The 22,797-nt window shown below is 44.8% G+C and overlaps 1 protein-coding gene across 1 annotated transcript in view; it reads left to right on the top strand.

The window, feature by feature from the left end:
• LOC147113546 (coiled-coil and C2 domain-containing protein 2A-like) overlaps window positions 1-22,797 on the top strand; it is a 403,075-nt gene that overhangs the window by 376,504 nt on the left and 3,774 nt on the right. The window lies entirely within an intron of this gene.

Below are 22,797 nucleotides of genomic sequence, written 5' to 3'. Positions count from 1 at the left end.
TACACAGTACTTATATACCGGTGGTCACCACCGGTATTACGTATACAGCAGCCAGAGAAAGTAGTACATCTCTTAAGGTGGAACAGGCTTAAGTTCTCTTAAGGTGGAACAGGTTACATACACCACAATCCTCCCTTTTTAGCTTAACAGTCATATCCCCATTTAACATAACATAATAACATATATACATATATGTGGTGTATGTGCCTTTAAGAGCAATTATGGTGTATGTGCCTTTAAGAGCCCCAGGTGTGCGTAATGCCGGTAATTGCCACTTGGGCTATATAAGCCTGTGTATTGTGTATATCCTTTAGAAACCCCCCCCAGACTTGCTTAGTAAATACCTATGAACCAACTCCTGTCTTCAGTGTCTTTATCTACACACGGACACTACAGTGGCGACGAAGTGGAAACGGACTTACCTGCAATTCGGCAGCACCTCAAGGACATCGATTCCTCCAGCATCCAGAAGACTCAAGGAAGTAAGAGAAACTGTGGTTTCACCAGCTGGCCAAGCTGGTGACAGGTACTGCGCTAATCCTTCCTGGGCGTCAGGCTGGAGCTCCAGCGGCGGGCTCTACAGCTGAGACAGGCAGCGAAATCGGAGGCAAGCAATAACGGACTGGGAGGGTGCACTCGAGAGACGGCCAGCGCGGCAAGCAGGTCAGCGTTTAGACCTCCGTCGGGAACGAGTCTCCAACAGTGAATAAACGGAAACCACAGTAAAACAGCGTTGTTATCGGTAGCAGCGGCGGGAAAGCGCGGGAAGCGCCATATCGTTGCTACAGAGGAAAAAAAAAAGCGCGGGAAGCGCCATATCTTTTCTGAAATGCCTAAATCTGGTAATATTGAGGCTTTTGATGGCGAAATAGAAGATTGGACCACATACGTGGAAAGAGTAGAGGTTTATTGCACTGCAAATGGAATAACAGATGAAAAAAAAGCTTCAGTACTTCTGAACTTAATGGGCGCGAAGACATACGGGCTGTTACGAAATTTAATCACTCCAGCCAAACCAAAGGACAAGACTTTTAAAGAAATTGTTGATACCCTGCAGGAGCATTTAAACCCAACACCGCTGCTGATAGCGGAACGATTCAAGTTCTTCAAGAGAAATCAACACAAGAATGAAAGTAACGCTGATTACCTAACCGAATTAAGAAAGCTATCAAAGTACTGCCAATTCGGAGCAGGACTATCGGATTATCTTCGAGACAAATTTGTTTGTGGTCTCTTAAGTGAAGGAACACAAAAAAGACTGCTTTCTGAAAAAGATTTAACATTGGACAAAGCTTTCAGTATGGCTGTATCATACGAAGCAGCAGCAAAAGGAGCTGCAGAGATACAACAAGAGACACAGGACTTCGGCACCCATAAAATGACACAGGAGTTCGGAAGATGTTATCGCTGCGGCAGATCCACCCATAACCAGAGGGACTGCTGGTTCAAGGGCAAAGCATGCAGGCAATGTGGTAAGATTGGACACATTGCACGGGTATGCCAATCTGGACAAAATAAATCCACTGACAGAAAACAAAAAATCAATAAAGAAAAGTACAGGAAGGTACAAATGATGACGGACAATAGCTCCGAAGACCAGAATAGCGATAGCGACTCCGGAAACAAGAGACTAAGCTGTCTCAAATTACATAATGTACTTGCCAAAGAGGATTACCAAACCATTTGGGTTACCCTCACAATAGCAGGGTCCCCAGTTAAAATGGAGCTAGATACAGGATCAGCTCTAACCGTAATAAATCGACGAGATTACGAGAGGCTATTTTCGCATATACCTCTAAAAGACACATCCATTATCTTAAAAACATATACGGGGCAGAAAGTCTACCCCAAAGGAAAAATAAGGGTGCCTGTGGTATACAACGGCAAAGAAATACAAAAGTTGTATTTATACATTCTACAAGATGGTGGTCCACCGTTGTTGGGACGTGAATGGATAAGGAAGATACGTTTAGACTGGCACTCCATTCAGGCACTGACGGTGACCAGTAAGGAAAAAAACAATGATGACATCATACCTGAACGATTAAAAGACATCTTGGCCAACGCCAAAGAAGTGTTTCAAGAGAAACTAGGAACCTTGAAAGGCATCACCGCCTCAATAAAAGTGGAAGATACAGCAATTCCAAAAAATTTTAAGGCAAGACCGGTGCCATACGCAATACGTCCGGCAGTCGAGGCAGAGCTGAAGAATTTGGAAAAGGCAGGCGTATTATCCAAAATAGATTGGAGCGAATGGGCAACACCCATCGTTCCAGTCATGAAAAAAACATTGAAAAATAACTCTGAGGAACAGAAAAAAATTCGCATCTGTGGGGACTTTAAGGTGACTGTAAACCCGGTCCTTCACACGGTACAGTATCCTCTTCCGAGGATAGAAGATATTTTCGCCTCACTATCCGGAGGGAAACGTTTCACAAAAATTGACTTGGCACAGGCATATCTACAGATGGAGGTTGAGGAAACCTCTAAAAAGTATCTCACAATAAACACACACAAAGGCCTGTACCAGTACAATCGACTGGTTTTTGGAATAGCATCAGCTCCAGCTATCTGGCAAAGAGCTATGGAGCAAGTCCTGCAAGGGATTCCGGGGACTCAATGCTACCTAGACGACATCCTTATAACAGGAGAAAACGACAACGAGCACCTTGCCAATTTGGAGCAGGTGCTCACTATAGGCTGAAAGAACGGGGTCTACGAGCAAATCGCCCCAAGTGCGAATTTTTCCAAAATCAGATATCATATTGTGGCCACATAATTAATAAGGAAGGGTTGCATAAGTCACCTGAAAAAATTGAAGCAGTTATAAAAGCCCCAGCACCTGAAAATGTTTCACAATTAAGGTCATTCCTGGGATAAATAAATTACTATCATAAATTTTTACCGAACTTATCAACTATTCTACACCCTCTTAATGATCTTCTACAGACAGGAGTGATTTGGAAATGGAACAAAGACTGTAAACGTGCCTTCCATAAATGTAAAGACTTAATCACATCCGAGAAAATTTTGGCTCATTACAACCCATCACTACCAATCAGACTGGCGTGCGATGCATCCCCTTACGGCATAGGAGCGGTATTGTCCCATAGATTCCCTGATGGCTCGGAACGGCTGATAGCTTTTGCGTCACGCTCATTGAACTCAGCTGAGCGTAACTATGCCCAGATAGACAGGGAAGCACTCAGCCTGGTATGGGGAGTGAAGAAATTCAACCATTACCTACACGGACACAAATTTACCTTGCTGACTGACCATCAACCCCTCATCTCCATATTCAACCCTAAAAAAGGTGTCCCATTATGACGGCACAAAGACTACAGAGGTGGTCCCTTTTTCTAGGGGCACACCAATACAACATTGAATACAAAGGGTCAAAACAGCATGGGAATGCTGACTGTTTATCACGCCTACCGTTGCCAACAATAGAAGAGGCACCTACAGTAGACCCAGTAGAGATATTCCACTCTACCATAGTGGAATGTCTACCGGTGACAAATTCTGCCATTGAAAGGGAGACAAGAAATGACCCTACTCTCTCACGGGTCTACGATTTAACAGTGAAGGGATGGCCAGCACATGGCGAACCACTGTTGCCAGCATTCTCGCAAAGAAGAGAACAGCTGTCAGTGTGCTGAGGAACCTTGATGTGTGGATCCAGAGTGGTGATTCCACCCAAACTCCAGGATAAAGTGCTAAAGGAGCTTCACGAGGGGCATCTGGGTGGAGTGAAAATGAAGAACCTAGCTAGGGCGTTTGTATGGTGGCCAGGTATCGATGGAGACATCGAAGACATGACCAAGAGCTGCCTAGGATGCCAGAAGGTCCAAAATGCTCCGCCACAGGCCCCTCTACATCCATGGGAGTGGCCCTCATCTCCCTGGCAAAGGGTGCACATTGACTTTGCTGGTCCATTTATGGACTCAATGTTCTTAATCGCAGTTGATGCACACTCCAAGTGGCCGGAGGTAATAAAGATGTCCTCCACCACCACGGAAAAAACCATCACAGTATTAAGGACCATATTTGCCAGGAATGGGCTGCCGGAGCAGATATGTTCTGATAATGGACCGCAATTTGTGTCCGAAGAATTCAGAAAGTTCTTAAAGAACAATGGGGTAAAGCACTACACGTCCGCCCCATACCATCCCGCCACCAATGGATTGGCTGAAAGGTTTGTCCAGACCTTCAAGAAGGCCATCAAGGCCATGGGTAATGAAGACATAAAACTTCAGCACAAGGTGGATAACTTCTTATTTGCATATAGGAATGCAACGCATATGGTTACTAACCAAACTCCCGCCATGATGTTCTACAATAGAAACCTAAGATGCCGGCTGGATTTGGTCAAGCCCAACATCCGAAGGGACGTGGAGAACCGGCAGTTTCAGGGCATGAATGAAAGGCCAACTAGGGCCTTCCAGATAGGCCAACCGGTTTTGGCCCGGGACTACCGTACCGAGAAATGGCAGCCTGGAACTATCTGCACACGATTAGGACCACTGATGTGTACCGTGGACATCGGAGACAGCATAATAAGGCGCCATGCTGACCAAATCATCAAGTCATCCGAAAAGGGACAACCTACACCACCACTCTATACATCTAACGATGAAGTAGAGATACCCATATCTACCTCCGATCCAGTGATACTGGAGCCCGATGAACCTGACACTGGCCTTCAAGCCGAATCAGCCTTGCCAGAAGAACCTACTACACCGCCAGAAGAACCTACTACACCCCCGAGGCGTTATCCGGACCGAGTCAGGAAGCCTCCTGAGAGACTAACTTATAATTAATTAATACAGCAATGTATATTATTTTGCATATAACATGTAATTAATAATTACTTAAAATATGATGTACTAGTTAGCTAGAAGGGGAGCAATTATGGTGTATGTGCCTTTAAGAGCCCCAGGTGTGCGTAATGCCGGTAATTGCCACTTGGGCTATATAAGCCTGTGTATTGTGTATATCCTTTAGAAACCCCCCCCAGACTTGCTTAGTAAATACCTATGAACCAACTCCTGTCTTCAGTGTCTTTATCTACACACGGACTCTACAATATATAACTTCAGGTATAAACAGTTCAAAGGTTCAGTCTCTCAGGAGGCCTTCTGATTCGGTTTGGATAACGCCTTTCAGTGGTCTCTGATTCTTGTTGCTGAGGTGACTCTTCTTGTTGGTTTCCTATGTATTGGACGTCATCATCAGGTACAGTCCCTGCCGAGGTAGATGCTTCAGGTTCATTAACGTCTTCCACAGTTGTCTCTGTCGCAACCATGGGTTCGACCCTTGCTCTTGATTCTACCAGTTGGTCCGCATGACGCCTTATCACATCGTTACCAATATCTACTGTGTACATCAGAGGTCCTTGTCTGGCCCGGATTGTTCCGGACTGCCATTTTTCGTTTCCATAGCCCCTTGCCAACACTGGTTGTCCTACGTCGAAACTTCGAGTGGACTTGTTATTAATATGCCGGAACTGTTTGTTTTCCACTTCCCTCCGCACATTTGGTTTTAACAAGTCCAACCTGGACCGCAACCTCCTGTTATAAAACATCATGGCAGGACTTTGGTTAGTCACTGCATGAGCGGCGTTTCGATATGCCATTAGGAAATTGTCCACCTTGTGCTGTAACGGAATCTGATCATCGTTCATGGCCTTTATTGCCTTTTTGAATGTTTGGACAAATCTCTCGGCCAACCCGTTTGTCGCCGGATGATATGGGGCAGAGGTATAATGTTTCACCCCATTCTTCTTTAAGAATTTTTGGAATTCTTCCAACATGAACTGTGGTCCGTTGTCCGAACATATCTGTTCTGGCAATCCGTTCCTTGCGAATATTGTTCTTAACACCGCAATTGTCTTTTCTGAAGTAGTGGTATTCATCTTGATCACTTCTGGCCATTTGGAATGTGCGTCCACCGCAATTAGGAACATGGAGTCCATGAATGGACCAGCAAAGTCAATATGTACGCGTTGCCATGGGGCTGAAGGCCATTCCCATGGGTGTAGCGGTGCGATCGGAGGTGCATTTTGCACTTTTTGGCACCCAGCACAGCTTTTTGTCAACTCCTCTATCTGTTGGTCAATGCCCAGCCACCATACATAAGCCCTAGCAAGACTTTTCATCTTAACTCCCCCCAGATGACCTTCATGCAGTTCCTTTAGAACTCTTTCCCGTAACTTGGGAGGAATAATCACTCTTGTCCCGTACATCAAAGTACCATGGCAGACGGACAGCTGGTCTCGCCTTGCCAAGAATGCCGGTAACAGAGGATCACCATGTGTTGGCCATCCCTTCACTGTCACCTCGTAAACTCGGGACAGTGTCGGGTCGTTCCTGGTTTCTCTTTCAATACTTGCATTGGTGACTGGTAAACACTCGATGATGGTCGAATGAAATAACTCAACAGGGTCAACTTTCGTCGTCTCTTCCGCTTCAGGTAGTGGCAGGCGCGACAGCCCATCAGCATTGCCATGCTGCTTTGTACCTTTGAATTCTATTTGATATTGATGTGCCCCTAGGAAAAGGGACCATCTCTGGAGTCGCTGTGCTGTCATCACCGAAACACCCTTCTTAGGGTTAAAAATGGATACCAATGGCTGATGGTCTGTCAGAAGTGTGAATTTTTGGCCCTGCAGGTAATGATTAAACTTCTTCACTCCCCATACAAGGCTGAGAGCCTCCCTATCGATCTGCGCATAGTTGCGCTCAGCGGAGGTCAATGATCTGGATGCAAACGCGACTGGCCTTTCCGTGCCATTTGGCAACTTGTGTGAGAGTACTGCCCCAATACCATATGGAGAAGCATCACAAGCCAACCGAATAGGGCAGTGTCGGGTTGAAGTGAGCCAACACTTCCTCTGAGGTGATCAATTCTTTGCTTTTGCGAAATGCCTTCTTACAGTTTTTGCTCCATTCCCATGGTACCCCCTTCTGTAAAAGAGCGTTCAGCGGGTGCAGTACCGTGGATAGATTCGGTAGAAACTTATGGTAATAGTTAATCAATCCCAGAAACGACCTCAACTGAGAGACATTATCCGGAGCGGGAGCCTTTACAACTGCCTCTATCTTGTCAGGAGACTTATGAAGCCCCTCCCGGTCAATGACATGACCACAGTACGAGATCCGCTTCTGAAAGAACTCACATTTCTGCCAATTAACTCTAAGTCCATACTCTTTCAGTCTGTTGAGCACCAGTTCCAAGTTTGCGAGGTATTCTTCATCACCATCACCTGTAATCAGAATATCGTCCAGGTAACATTGTGTGCCTGGAATTCCCTGTAATACCTGCTCCATGGCCCTCTGCCAAATTGCCGGAGCCGATGCCACTCCAAAAACCAGCCTATTATACCGGTACAAACCTCTATGCGTGTTGATCGTGAGGTACTGGCGTGACTCTTCTTCAACCTCCATCTGCAAGTACGCCTGCGCCAGGTCTATCTTGGTGAAGTGTTTCCCGCCAGACAACGAAGCAAAAATATCCTCAATCCGCGGAAGCGGATACTGCACCGTGTGAAGCACCGGATTAACAGTGATCTTGAAATCTCCACAGATGCGAACCTTCCCTGGTTCTCCTGGCTTGTTGCTCGAAGGAAGTTTCATAACGGGAACAATGGGCGTAGCCCACTCACTCCAACCTACCTTACAGTACACCTGAACGTTCTAGTGCTTCCAGTTCCGCTTCTACAGTAGGTCGTATTGCATAGGGTACCGGTATGGCTTTGAAAAATTTTGGTTGTGCATGTTCATCAATCTTGATGTTTGCCGTAATTCCTTTCAGTGTTCCCAGTCCTTGCTGGAACACCTCTTTAGCATCATCCAATATTTTGGACAATCGTTTAGGTTTGACATCTGTTTCCCCGGAATCTACCGTTAGTGCTTTTAAGGAGTGCCAGTCCATATTCATTTTCCTAATCCACTCCCGTCCCAGTAGTGGTGGACCTCCTTCAGGTAGCACATATAAGTCCATTACTTGGCTTTCTTCGCCCTTGTGGACCACTTTTACCTCTATCTTTCCGATGGGGTACACTCTTTGCCCCGTGTATGTTTTCAATATAATCTCCATATCCCGTAGGGGAATATGTTGGAATAACCTTTTGTAATCTTTCTTATTCATGACCGTCAATGCCGATCCAGTGTCCAATTCCATCTTTACTTGGACTCCTGCTATCTGAAGAGTGACCCAAATTGTCTGGAGATCTGCATCCTTACCAACGTTGTGTACTCTTAAGCTACCCAGTTCATTACTGCTAGCGTCTGAATCTGACTTCTGTTCGTTCGAACTGGTCTTTGTCACCTTGTGCACCTTTATGTATTTTCCTTGCGGTGACTTTTTGTTGCTGGTCTTCTTTCCTGACCGGCATACTTTAGCTATGTGGCCAAGCCTGCCACACGTTCTGCATTCTTGGTTTTTAAACCAACACTGGTTCTGATCGTGTGTTGTCTTTCCACAACGATAACATTTTACAGTACTCAAACCCAATTTATTTGTACTGAGTTCCGGTGACCGTAGCTGCATTACTGCCGTGCCTCTCGCTGTGGCTTCGTGTGCTGCTGCCATAGTGACCGCTTTCTCAAGCGTCAGCTCATTCTCCTCGAGCAGTCGCTTTTGTGTATCTTCTTTTAATAATCCACACACAAATTTATCCCTTAGCACGTCTGTCAGTCCCGTTCCAAACTGACAGTACCTCGCCAGCTTACGCAGTTCCATTAAATATTCAGCATTGCTTTCATCCTTCAGCTGCCTTCTGCTGTAAAATTTAAATTGTTCCGCTAGCATCAGCGGCGTGGGGTTTAGATGATTTTTCAGGACAGTAACAATCTCCTCGAACGTCTTATCCGCCGGTTCATCTGGTGATAAAAGGTGTTTCAATTGCCCGTATGTCTTCGCACCCATTAAGTTCAATAACGTTAGTGCTTTCTCTGCATCTGGGATTTTATTTGCTTTACAATAATTTTGTATGCGTTTTACATACATGGCCCAATCTTCGATGTCGCCATCAAAGGTATCAATGTTCCCATGTTTAGACATCGTTGCAATTTATTTTATCTCAAGATGGCAGCTTCCCGCTCTTGTCTTCGTCCTCCGCCTACAAAATGGCGGTTTTCCCGCGCTTGGCGGTCTTCACCCACTGGCTGCAATGGCGTTTGGCGTGCTGCTGCTGCTCCCCTTTCCCAGCGGTTAGTAACTCCCCCGACGCTGTCTCCGCTTCACCGCGGCTCCTTCGGGCATTCGCGCTTCCCCGATGTCGCGCCTCGCAGCCCTTCTTGCAGCCCGGTTATTAGCACCGGCTGCGTTCGCCTTCACCGCGGCTCTCGCGCCTTCAGTCGCCCCAGACGCTGCGCCTTTTTGGCCTGAAAGCGGCCCGGCCCTTATCACCAGCCGCGATCGATGTCCCCGCGCTGCGCCTTTCGGCCCGAATGCGGCCCGGCCCTTATCTCCGGTCGCGATCGATCTCACCGCCCTTATTCCTCCGTCTTCCTCCCCCCGTCTGTATAGCCAACGCGGCCGACTTTCTACTCGCGTCGCTGACCGGCTTACCCACCACCGAGGTAGAAAGAAGATAGCTGACTGCCGCTGATGGAGGCTTCAAGTTCAGGATGTCTTCTGCACTCCGGGTTCTCAATGCCTGCCACGCGACGTGTCTTCCAGCAGGGTGATGAGGGTGGATGCCTCTCTTCGACGCCCGTTCTGTGGACAAAACCGCCGTGGATATAAACTGCCGCAGGGTAAGAATCGGACTCGTCGCCACTGTTAACTCTGTGTGTTCCAGTTGTATTAAGATTAATTACTGACACAGACTACAAGAATAAAGTTCAACAGGTCTTTACTAGTTGGAGGTCAGAACTATACTAAATACAATATCACTACACAGTACTTATATACCGGTGGTCACCACCGGTATTACGTATACAGCAGCCAGAGAAAGTAGTACATCTCTTAAGGTGGAACAGGCGTAATTTCTCTTAAGGTGGAACAGGTTACATACACCACACCCTCCAATCCATGGGAACTGTGCCAGAGTCTATAGAATGTTGGAAGATGACCAGCAATGCATCTACTATTCCTAGGGCCACTTCCTTAAGTACACTAGGATGTAGATTATCAGGCCCTGGGGATTTATCACCCGTCAATTTCCCTAATACAAATACTGATTTCATTCAGTTCCTCCCTCTCATTAGACCCTATGTTCCCCGACATCTCTGGGATGTTATTTGTGTCCTCCTTTGTGAAGACAGAACCAAAGTATGTATTTAATTGGTCAGCCATTTCTTTGTTCCCCATTATTAATTCCCTTGATTCTGACTGCAAGGGACTACGCTTGACTTCACCAATCTTTTTCTCTTCACATATCTATAGAAGCTTTTACAGTCAGTTTTTACGTTCCCAGCAAGCTTTCTCTCAAACTCTATTTTCCCCCTCTTAATTAATCCCTTTGTCCTCTTTTGCTGAATCCTAAACTGCTCCCAATCCTCAGGTTTGCTGATTTTTCTGGCCAATTTATATGTCCTCTCCTTGGATCTTATGCTATCCCTAATTTCCCTTGTTAGCCACGGTTGAGCCACCTTTTTTGTTTTATTTTTATGCCAGACAGTGAGGAACAAATTCTGTAGCTCATCCATGCGATCTTTAAATGTTTGCCATTGCCTATCCACAGGTAGGAGAAAGAGAGTAAGGATAAAGGGTACATACTCTGATTGATGGCATGTGACGTTCCCCAGCAATCTCTTCTGGGGCCTCAGCTGGTCTACATATTTAGCAATGACTTGGATGAAGGAATAGAGTTGTATATCAAAGTTTGCACATGACACTAAATTAGGAGGCAAAGTACGTAGTACAGATAGGAGCAGGAAGTTACAAAGGGACATAAATAGATTGAGTAGGCAAACCTGTGGCAAATGGTGTTCAATGTGAGAAAGTGAGAGATAATTCATTTTGCATCCCAGAAAGAGAAATCAAAGTATTTTTTAAATGGTGAGAAACTAGGAACTGTGGAGGAGCAAAGATATTTGGGTGTCCGTGTACACAAATCACTAAACGCTAGTCGACAGGTACAAAAAAAATCAAAGGCTAATTGAATGTTGGACATTATCTCAAGGGGGCTGGAATACATAGGAGAGGAAGTTATGCTTCAGTTGTATAGAGTCTTGGTCAGACTCCATCTGGAGTACTGCGTTCAGTTCTGGGCATTGCATCTCAGGAAGGATATATTGGCCTTGGAGGGGGCGCAGCGCAGATTAACCAGAATGATACTGGGGCTAAAAGGGTTAAATTATGAGGACAGATTGCATACACTTAGCTTGTATTCCCTTGAGGATAGAAGATTGAGGGGTGAACTAATTGAGGTGGTTAAAGTGTTAAAATAATTCGATAGGGTAGATATAGAGAAACTATTTCCTCTGGTGGGGGAATCCAGAACAATGAGGCATAATCTTAAAATTAGAGCCAAGCCTTTCAAGAGTGAAATCAGGAAGCACTTCGTCACACAGAGGGTAGTAGAAATCTGGAACTCTCGCCCCCAAAAGGCTATGGATGCTGGGTCAACTGAAGCTGTCAGGACTGAGATAGATAGATTTTTGTTAGGTAAGGGTATCAATGGATATGGAGGAAAGGCGGGTAAATGGAGTTACGGTACAGATCAGCCATAATCTAATTGAATGGTAGAACAGGCTCGAGGAGCTGAATGGCCTAATCCTGTTTGTATATTCCTATGTTCCCAAGTTTTATAGAGTAATTGTGAGCTTCAGTTTTATCTGATTTTTTTAATTGAAAAATATTCCTTTTACACCTGGAATATTCATGATCACATTCAAAACAAATGTGTGTTTCATATATTGAGGATAAGACGATTCAGCAATATTGCTTGCATGTTTTCACTTTAAGAGGTTTTTAGGCTGACTATGTGACTTTCAGTTTACCCACACTGTAGAAGGGTAAGTGTTGACAGGCTAATCAACCATCATATCTGAGTTCAGTCTTTTTTCACCCTATTTCCACATTTGGCAGCAGGCATTAGTGAATAATGACTAGGATTGGGAATACTGAATAACATTTTTTACCTTCCTCGTCCAGGATCACTTATACCAATTTTAGCACAAATGTGTAAATAGTTAACTTTGCTATCAAACATAAAACATTCACTCCAAAACAGGACTGCTTTATGATTGATAGCAAGATTGGTTATTCAAAAAGTAAATCACAATTGCCTATTTTTAAGCCCCATCCTGTGCCCATTAAATTCATAAGGTGGCTGCTTTAATCTGCATTCTGGGAGTTGTAGTCCAGAGTGCTTGCCAAAGTAACACAGGTGTATTCTGGGAGTTGTAATCCACCACAGTGATTGCACAGAAAGACACCAGTGCAATCTGCTTAAAGTTTTCATCCAGGGAAACCCCAGGTACACAAGGATCACTGTGGTAATGAAGTATAACTCAAGTTCAAGGCTTCTGAGAGAGGGGCAAGGCTGAAGAGGAAAAGAAGTCTATGTTGTAGATATTTGCAATATACGTGCTAGTCAGAGTAGAAATAGAAGGATACTTCAGATGAATACGTGGCTAGAGGAATGGTGCCAGGGGGAGGGATTCAAATTCCTGGGACATTGGAACCGGTTCTGGGGGAGGTGGGACCAGTTCAAACCGGACGGTTTGCACCTGGGCAGGGCTGGAACCGATGTCCTAGGGGGAGTGTTTGCTAGTGCTGTGGGGGAGGGTTTAAACTAAAATGGCAGGGGGTTGGGAACCTGAGCAGGGAGACAGAGGAAAGGGAAACAAGGATAAAAGCAAAAGATAGGAAGGAGAAAAACAAAAGTGGCAGTCAGAGAAATCAACGGTTTAAATCAAAAGTGGCCACAGTAAATAATAATTCTAATAGGTCTAAGAGCGTTAAAAAAACAAGCCTGAAGGCTTTGTGTCTCAATGCGAGGAGCATTTGTAATAAGGTGGATGAATTGGCTGCGCAAATAGAGGTAAACGAATATGATTTGGTTGGGATTACGGAAACGTGGCTCAAGGATGGCCAAGATTGGGAACTCAACATTCAGGGGTATTCGATATTCAGGAAAGATAGGCAAAAAGGAAAGGGAGGTGGGGTAGCATTACTAGTTAAAGAAAGGATTAACACAATTGTAATGAAGGATATTAGCTCTGATGATGTGGAATCTGTATAGGTAGAATTGAGGAATACTAAGGGGAAAAAAACATTAGTGGGAGTGGTATATAGACCTCCAAACAGCAAGGCAGAGGTTGGGGATGGCATTAAAAGGGAAATTAAAGAAGCGTGCAATAAGGGCACTGCAGTCATCATGGGTGACTTTAATCTACATATAGATTGGGCCAACCAAATTAGTAACAATACTGTGGAGGAGGAATTCCTGGAGTGTTTACGGGATGGTTTCCTGGACCAATATGTCGAGGAACCAACCAGAGATCAGGCCATCTTAGACTGGGTATTATGTAACGAGAAAGGATTAATTAGCAATCTTGTTGTACGAGGCCCCTTGGGTCGGAGCGATCATAATATGATCGAATTCTTCATTAAGATGGAGAATGAAGCAATTGACTCAGAGACTAGCGTCCTCAATTTAAATAAAGGAAACTACGATGGTCTGAGGCGTGAGTTGGGTAAGATTGATTGGGGAATGGCACTCAAAGGGTTGACGGTGGATAGGCAATGGCAAACATTCAAAGACCGAATGGATGAGCTACAGAATTTGTTCCTCCCAGTTTGGCATAAAAATAAAACAAAAAAGGTGACTAAACCGTGGCTAACAAGGGAAATTAGGGATAGCATAAGATCCAAAGAGAGGACATATAAATTGGCCAGAAAAAGCAATAATCCTGAGGATTGGGAGCAGTTTAGGATTCAACAAAGGAGGACAAAGGGATTAATTAAGAAAGGGAAAATAGAATATGAGAGTAAGCTTGCAGGGAACATAAAAACTGACTGTAAAAGCTTTTATAGATATGTGAAGAGAAAAAGATTGGTGAAGTCAAGCGTAGGTCCCTTGCAGTCAGAATCAGGGGAATTTATAATGGGGAACAAAGGAATGGCAGACCAACTAAATACATATTTTGGTTCTGTCTTCACAAAGGAGGACACAAATAACCTCCCAGAGATGCCGGGGAACATAAGGTCTGATGAAAGGGTGAAACTGAAAGAAATCAGTATTTGTAGGGAAATGGTGTTAGGAAAATTGATGGGACTGAAGGCCGATAAATCCCCAGGGCCTGATAATCTACATCCCAGGGTACTTAAGGAAGTGGCCCTAGAAATAATAGATGCATTGCTGGTCATCTTCCAGAACTCGATAGACTCTGGAACCGTACCCATGGATTGGAGGGTAGCTAATGTTACCCCACTATTCAAAAAAGGTGGTAGAGAAAAAGCGGGGAATTATAGACCGGTAAGCCTGACATCAGTAGTGGGGAAAATGCCAGAGTCCATTATAAAAGATGTAATAGCAGAGCACTTGGAAAGCAGTGACAGGATCGGACAAAGTCAACATGGATTTACAAAAGGTAAATTATGCTTGACTAATCTATTGGAATTTTTTGAGGATGTAACTGGTAAAATAGATAAGGGATGTGGTGTATTTGGACTTTCATAAGGCTTTCGATAAGGTCCCACATAAGAGATTAGCGTGCAAAATTAAGGCACATGGGATTGGGGGCAAGATATTGACTTGGACAGAGAACTGGTTGGCGGACAGAAAGCAAAGAGTTGGAATAAACGGGTCGTTTTCCGAGTGGCAGGCAGTGACTAGTGGGGTACCACAAGGATTGGTCCTAGGACCCCAGCTGTTCACAATATATATTAATGATCTGGACGAGGGAATTGGATGTAATATCTCCAAATTTGCAGACGACACAAAGCTGGGTGGGAGGGTATGCTGTGAGGAGGATGTCGTGAAACTCCAGTACGATTTGGACAGGTTGGGTGATTGGGCAGAAACATGGCAAATGCACTATAATGTGGATAAATGTGAGGTTATCCACTTTGGTGGCAAAAACAGGAAGGCAGATTATTATTTGAATGGCAATAGATTGGGAGAAGGGGAAGTGCAAAGAGACCTGGGTGTTCTTATACACCAGTCGCTGAAGGTAAGCATGCAGGTGCAGCAGGCGGTTAAGAAGGCAAATGGTATGTTGGCCTTCGTAGCAAGAGGGTTCGAGTACAGGAACAAGGATGTCTTGCTACATTTGTACAGGGCCTTGGTGAGACCGCACCTTGAGTATTGTGTGCAGTTTTGGTCGCCTTACCTGAGGAAGGACGTTCTTGCCATGGAAGGAGTGCAGCGAAGATTCACCAGGCTGATACCTGGGATGGCAGGAATGATGTATGAGGAGAGATTGTGTCGATTGGGCTTATACTCACTGGAGTTTAGAAGATTGAGAGGGGATCTCATCGAAACCTATAAAATTCTGTCAGGCCTGGACAGACTAGATGCAGGAAGGATGTTTCTGATGGCCGGGGAGTCCAGAACCAGGGGTCATAGTCTAAGGATAAGGGGTAAGCCATTTAGGACTGAAATGAGGATGAATTTCTTCTCCCAGAGAGTGGTGAACCTGTGGAATTCTCTGCCACAGAGGGCGGTGGAGGCCAGTTCATTAAGTATATTCAAGAAAGAGTTGGATATACAAAAATTCAGGTATATGACTGAAGAGGAAATGTAGTAGCATAGATAGAAAGTTGGTTGATGGTTAGGGATAATGGGTGTTGCTCAGTGAAGAGAAGGTCTGTGTTGCAGATGAATTAATTCCCAGTTTGCTCTTTCCAAATGCTTTTTTGTTCACTGTCCATCTAAGAAGTCAGTTATACTATATATATGGCTGCTTACACTTGGTATATAAGTACATAAACATGGACATGTCACTCAAAAACACAAGATAGGTTTGTATCTTGATGAGGGTACTACAATCACTTGACGCCCCTCTCCCTCTTCTTCCACAATACTGTCCCTACTGTTGCAACATTGTTACAGAAGAATGAGGCCCCTTCCTGCTTAATGGGCCATTTCCTCTGGAAGGGAATAGACTGCACTAGGCACAAAGGCGCTCAACTTAGAAGGAAGCAGGGATTAAGGGGAAGAAAAGAAAGCAACAGCTTATTTATTGGCTCATAAATTCCGTTCCCTACGGGTGTGTACGCGCTGTGTACTCACCCGTAGGGCCAACGGAAGTGCTGGTTTTACACATGCATTGCGCATGCGCTGGAAACCGGAACTTCCGTTCTTCAAAGAAAGGGCTTCACTGGTCAAATGCCTGCACCGGATAGGCAGCGCGTACGGCTGCAACTTCCGTTTTTTCAACAGTTGCTTCAGTCCAGGCAAGTCTGAAACAGCTGCGCCTGGAAAAGCAGGTGCAAGGCCTGCTTTAAACAAGGTAAGAGGTGAAGAAAGTAAAAGAACATTTTTTTCCCCACTGATTTATCATTTTAAAATACTTTAAAGAAAGGTAAGTTTATTTTTAGCCCCGTTAAAAACTTTAATTATTTTTTTCAAAAATTTAAATTTTTGTTTAAAATAATTAATTTATGTAATTTATAGTCATTTTAAAAATGTGATTTAAAAAAAAAATTATTTGAAGTTTTACTTACGTTTTGGGGCTGATCTCTATTCATAGATTTGACAGGTCTTCCTGTCAAATCTATGAATGGAGATTTCCTGCTCCGATATGCTCCCCCTGGCCCACGTGATCCCAGGGACGCTGCAAACTAGCTGTGCCCCTGGGATATGCGTGCCCTGCACACCGTCAGTTTTATGGAGGCATATCAACGGAATTCTGCACCTCCCGGGAGCCCTCCGGTCCAGGCGCAGATTTTTCAGGGTCGCAGCCCTCAGCCCGCGGGAGGGCTGTGAACGGAATTTCTGGGCCCATAAGTTGCTATTTTTTTCCTGACCCGACCCCTCGCTGACCTTTGCTCCCAAACAGGAAGCGCATTTTGCGACCTTTGCTCCTGGACATGAAGTGAATTCAACTGTCACTAACCCATAACTGACATAAGAACATTAAAAAATAGGAGCAGGGGTAGGTAGGTGGCCCCGCTGTCGTGTCACTTGCTCGCAGGCCAACCTCGCTCTGCTTTTGACTGTTACTGTTTTTGGAACATAACCTCCTTCAGCCCTACAATCCTACTCCAATTTGGGCCTCTTGCGAATTCCCGATTTTAATTACTCCACCATTGACGTGCCTTCAACTACCTAGGTCCTAAGCTCTGAATTCCCTCCCTAAATCTCTCCGCCTCTCCTCCTTTAAGACACTCCTTAAAACCTACCTCTTTGACCAAGCTCCTGCCCTAATATCTCCTTATGTGGCTTGGCGTCAAATTTTGTTTGATAATCGCTCCTGTGAAGTGCCTTGGGACGTTTTACTACTTTAAAGGCGCTATATAAATGCAAGTTATTTTTGCTGTCTAATTAATTTCCTCCTTTGAGATAACATAACCTGTAAGCCAGTGTTTAACACTGTTGGAAGTACCAGTGTAATTAAACCACAACGGACCAGGAAAGATTGAAATTAGTTGTTAAAATGGCAGTTAATTTATTGGAACGTTGCTTGTGCTACAAGCAAAAACAAAATATAAACCCATATAGTGGCAATGGCTACAATCCAACTGCATATGTAGAATTTTGCACAGTCAGTAGGCTATTAGCAAGTTCGACGCATTCTTTAATTAAACTTCACTCTAAGTTCCAGCATCTTGTATGGACTACTTACTGAGCAGTGATAGCTAAAAACTGCAGAAGCCTAGCACTGGCGAGTTTTAATGCCACATTTAGTTGGGAATGGTCGGACACTGAAGCCATCAGCCAACGTTGGTTTACTAGAAGGCAGAATTTGCCAGCTTTGAAGGGGCTTCTAGAAGACCACTGTTAATGACCACTGATAGGTTAGTAGGCTGGTAGCAGATGTTTAAGGCAAATATGGTTGCCAACAGAAGATGTATTGCTCTGGTCACTATGTGCAATGACATTGTAAATGCCGTCATAAAGATTTCCTCTGGCAGGCATTTAAGCAAAATTTCAAATGCAAAAGAACTTGTTTGTGATTTCACTAATAATATCAATCGCTGTATTTTTTTTGTGCATGTGCAAATTGGCGTTTTTTTCCCTAAAAAATCCTGAAATTTAGGCGTTTCATCGTGAGATCGCAAGTGATGCTTTATTTCACTCTGAAGTCTCACGTTTCGCAATGGATTCGTGAGAGTTGGCAATACTGCTCTCAGGACAGACTGGGCTCTAATGCTGCACAAATTTAGTGTCCATGTAAAAGCCAAACACACTTTGCATCAACACTAAACTTATAGTGGAATTATGCCCAAATATTCAAAAAGGGGATGACATTTTGGAGATCATTGACACCTGTGCTTTCAACTGCCAAGGCCCTAAGCTCTGGAATTCACTCACTAATCCTCTCTCCTCCTTTAATATGCTCCTTAAAACCTAAATTCAGAAGAAACTTCTTTACCCAGAGAGTGGTGAGAATGTGGAACTCGCTACCACAGGGAGTAGTTGAGGCAAATAGTAAGGATGCATTTAAGGGGAGGCTAGATAAGCATATGAGGGAAAAGGGAATAGAGGGTTATGCTGATGGAGTTAGAGGAGGAAAGACTGTAGGAGGCTCGAGTTGAGCATAAGTGCCGGCATGGACTGGTTGGGCCGAACGGCCTGTTTCTGTGCTGTATATCCTATGTAATCCTATGTTAAAACGTGGGACTTCAACAATTTTATTGCTTCACAGTGGTCTGGTCAGATACAGATTTCTAGCTATGCAGATAGTATCCAGCAGCAGGGGGATGGCAGGAACTGGCAAGGATGACTGAGAAATTGCTTGAGAAAAAGTCACATCTGTATCATTAGGCCATCCTGCTTAAATGACTACAAATATATCAAATAGCATACAGGCCTACGTGGCCACCCCATACCCAGAGTACCTGGTGTTGCAGAGTCATCTACTGACCCAGTACAAAGAAGTACAGGCTACTTCCATTCCTACAAAAGACACTGACATCCAGCAGCCATCCACCCACTTCCATCACATATTGGAGAAACACTTAGAAGGAGCACGCAGTTAGAAAGTAGAAGACAAGTGCCATACATTTTCATTAAAAGAAAACACAGGGGTAAAGTACACTCTACATACCTACACCACATACTATTAATAAGAATGAATAAAAGTTAGAATCACTGATACTCTAATGTTCTCCGTCAGTTCTTTTGGTACAAGGCAGATTAGGGTAGTTGGGATAAAATACTACAAACAAAACAACTTGGGGGATAAATTGGGATGTGTAGTGCTAATTTTTTAGGTGCTATGTGGCCACATAAGGATCGAAAATGGGGTCCGAGATGCGCGTATATACTTCCAATGAGAAGTGCGCAGGCCGTTATCTCGGTAAAGGGGTTTGCACGTGCACACGTACCTAACGACCACCAGCACTATGTAGAGCAGTGAGATGATGCCGCAAATCAGTATGCAACGCTGATTTGAGGCCACGCTGACATTTTCAAACTCCATACACCAGCCAACCTCGCACAGCTGAACATGACGTTAAAGATGAAGAACGTCCCACCAGTGCTATTTAAAGTAATCATGAACTACTTACAGGCAGTGTTCTCTGTAAGCTGCGCTTTGTTCTCCACGGTCTTTTTCTTTTAATGCGCGTTCCCTTTAAATTTCTGTGCATGTGCGGTATTTACAATGTAAAAGCCGATGAGCGGCCTGCGTGGGACCTTTCAGACTATCATGCGGCTGCGTGCGCGCACCTTAGCGGGAACATTGAATCATAGAATGATTACAGCACAGGAGGCCATTCGGGCCGTCGAGCCCGTACTGGGTCTCTGCAAGAGCACTTCAGCTAGTTCCACTCCCTCGCCCTTTCCCCGTAGCCCTGCAAATTTCCACCCCCCACCAAGTACTTATCCAACTCCCTTTCAAAAGCCACGATTGAGTCCGCTTCCACCACCCTTTCAGGCAGTGCATTCCTGATCCTAACCACTCGCTGCTTAAAAAAGTTTATAGAAAAAGCTTATGCTTACATGTTAGTTGCTGGATTATTTCTCCTGGCTGTTGTTGCAATTCGACATGTTTTGGATCTTTCCTAAACTTGGCAGAAGTTTGAATAGTCTACAGGGAGTGGTCTGGCTGGTGCTGAAGTACTGTTTTGTTGCTTTAAAATCTTGTGCTGGAACAAGTTGCTTCCTGACATGGGTGGCCTGGTAGGGCTTCCTCTGGGAATTGAACATGACTGGGAGAATAAAGAGAGGCAGGACAAGCTGCTAGTAGAGGGAGAAGGAGAAGGACTCTAGCATATCCACCGAGGGTCTTCAGGGAGAAATTCTCTTACTTCAGTGAAGAGCAATGGATGAGATGTTTTCACTTCACAAAAGAGGTTGCAAGGGAAATCTGTCATCTGCGGCAGTCACAACTGCAACCTCAAAGTAGGGCAAGTACAGCATTGCCTGTGACTGTCTTGGTGACCATGGCTCTTAACTTTTATGCATCTGGCTCCTTCCAGGCTGCTGCTGGAGATATAAGCAACATATCGCACTCTGCAGTGCACTGCTGTACAAGAAAGATCACTGAGGCTCTCTATACACAGAAAAACACTTTAATCTCATTCTCTCTGCCAGACAAGCAGGTGAAGTGAGCACATGGTTTTGCACGGATTGCAGGCTTCCCTATGGTGCAGGGTGCCATTGACTGCACGCACACCTCCTTTCGTGCGCCTCATGTGAACTCAGTCATTTTCACTCTCTCCATGTGCAGTGATGTGCAACCACAGGCAGCGCATCATGCAGGTCAATGCCCATTAGCCTGGCAGCAGTCATGATTCCTTCATTCTGCAGCAGTCCTCTGTTCCACCTGTATTTGAACCACCACGGCAACTCAAAGGCTGGCTAGTGGGCAACAAGGGTTATCCACTGATGACATGGCTCATGACTCTGGTCTGGAACCCAAGCATACGTGCACAGCAGGCCTACAGTGAGTGTCATGCTGCCACAAGGAACATTATAGAGTACACCATTGGCTTTCTCAAGCAATGCTTCCGCTGCCTGGGCCACTCTGGAGAAGTCCTGCAGTACTTAGCTGAGTGGGTATCAAGATTTGTGATAGTATGCTGCACAACCAGGCCATTATGAGGGAATAGCCCTTGCCACCAACTATCAGGCGAGAAGCTGAGGAGCAGGAGCATGTGGAGGAGGAGGAGGAAGAGTAGGAGAAGGAAATGCAACAGGAAGTGGAGGAAAAGGAAGGGAGACTACAACTTAGATAGCCCCATTCTGCCTGGGCTCTGCGTGATCAGATTATTCATCACCGATACCAGTAACCTCAACCACACCTCCCCATTCACCAACCTTTCCTTTATCAGTGACCATAACATCATCCTCTTTCTGACAACACAAAATAAAAACCACCAGTAAATGCACATTCCAATCCAGTTTTATAAATTCACTAATTACATAATGCATACAAAATTAAACTAATCACCCTTGTGCATTCCCTTAATGCCTATCTTCCGTGTGCCTTTGCCTATCCTAGTGCTCCTACGAGGTGCTTCCCCAGCGGCTGCAGCATGGGTGGTGGAAGGCTGCTGACCTTCAGTTGAGGAGACTGCAGATGGCCTTGAAGGACGACATTGAGTAGCTCTGGGCCTGGAAGGTCCAGCTTCAGACTGTACCATCTCGGCCTGGGCTACAGCAGTCTTGGCGGGCTGGCTGATAGGCAACAGCAAGGGCACTGGCGGAGTGGCAGGGGTGGGAGCAGGAATGCTGTCATCCTGGGATATGACAGCAGGTTCGTGTTCTATGGAGCCACTGCCATTCTCCCGGGGCAGTGCTGTAATAAAGGAGGACTGTAAAAAAAAAAAAGCTCGAGAGCAAAGGCAGATTAGTGGAATAAGATAGACAGGTGGCAGATGCAATTTAATGAGAAGCGTGAGGTAATGCATTTTAGGACAAATAAGGAATTTAAATATACACTCTCTGGAAAGATGCTGGAAGGTGTGGATGAAGAGAGACCTTGGGGTTCAAATACATAATTGTTTAAAAGTGAGTGTGCAGGTAAAGGCTTAAAAAGGCCAGTACCATTTTGGATTTTATAAATAGGGCTGTAGCGTTCAAGAGCAAAAGGTTATGATAAATTTGTACAAGTTATTTGTTTTACCACAGTTAAAGAAATGCACACAAACTAGTGACATTTACCACCTAGAAGGACAGGGGCAGCAGGCGCATGGGAACACCACCACCGCCAAGTACCCCTCCAAGTCACACCATCCTGACTTGCAAATATATTGCCGATCCTTCATCATCGCTGGGTCAAAAGCTTGGAACTCCCTACCCAACAGCACTGTGGGAATACCTTCACCACACGGACTGCAGTTGTTCAAGAAGGCAGCTCACCACCACCTTCTCAAGGACAATTAGGGATGGGCAATAAATGCTGGCCTTGCCAGTGACGCTTACATCCCGTGAATGAATTTTTAAAAAAAATTAAAAATGCAGTTCTGAACACCCCATTATGGAAAGAACATTACAACCATAGCGAGTATACAGCATTGGCTCACCAGGATGATAGTAGGGATGAAAAATTATAGTTACAAGGAGAGATTTGAGATGATGGGATTATTTCCACTGGAGAAAGAAAGCTAAGAGGAGATTTAAGAGAGATTTTGATCGGATGAATAGGGGAAGACTATTTTGTGTAGTTGGGAAGTTAGTGACGAGAGGGCACCAATTCAAAGTAGTCACTAAGCGAATGAGGTTAG

This window comes from Somniosus microcephalus, chromosome 8 (genome assembly GCF_052327205.1).
Source record: "Somniosus microcephalus isolate GS21.2 chromosome 8, FLI_Smic_1.0, whole genome shotgun sequence".
Lineage (NCBI taxonomy): Eukaryota > Metazoa > Chordata > Chondrichthyes > Squaliformes > Somniosidae > Somniosus > Somniosus microcephalus.
The sequence above is the reverse complement of the archived record's forward strand: the minus strand, read 5'-3'. Positions and strand labels throughout refer to the sequence as shown.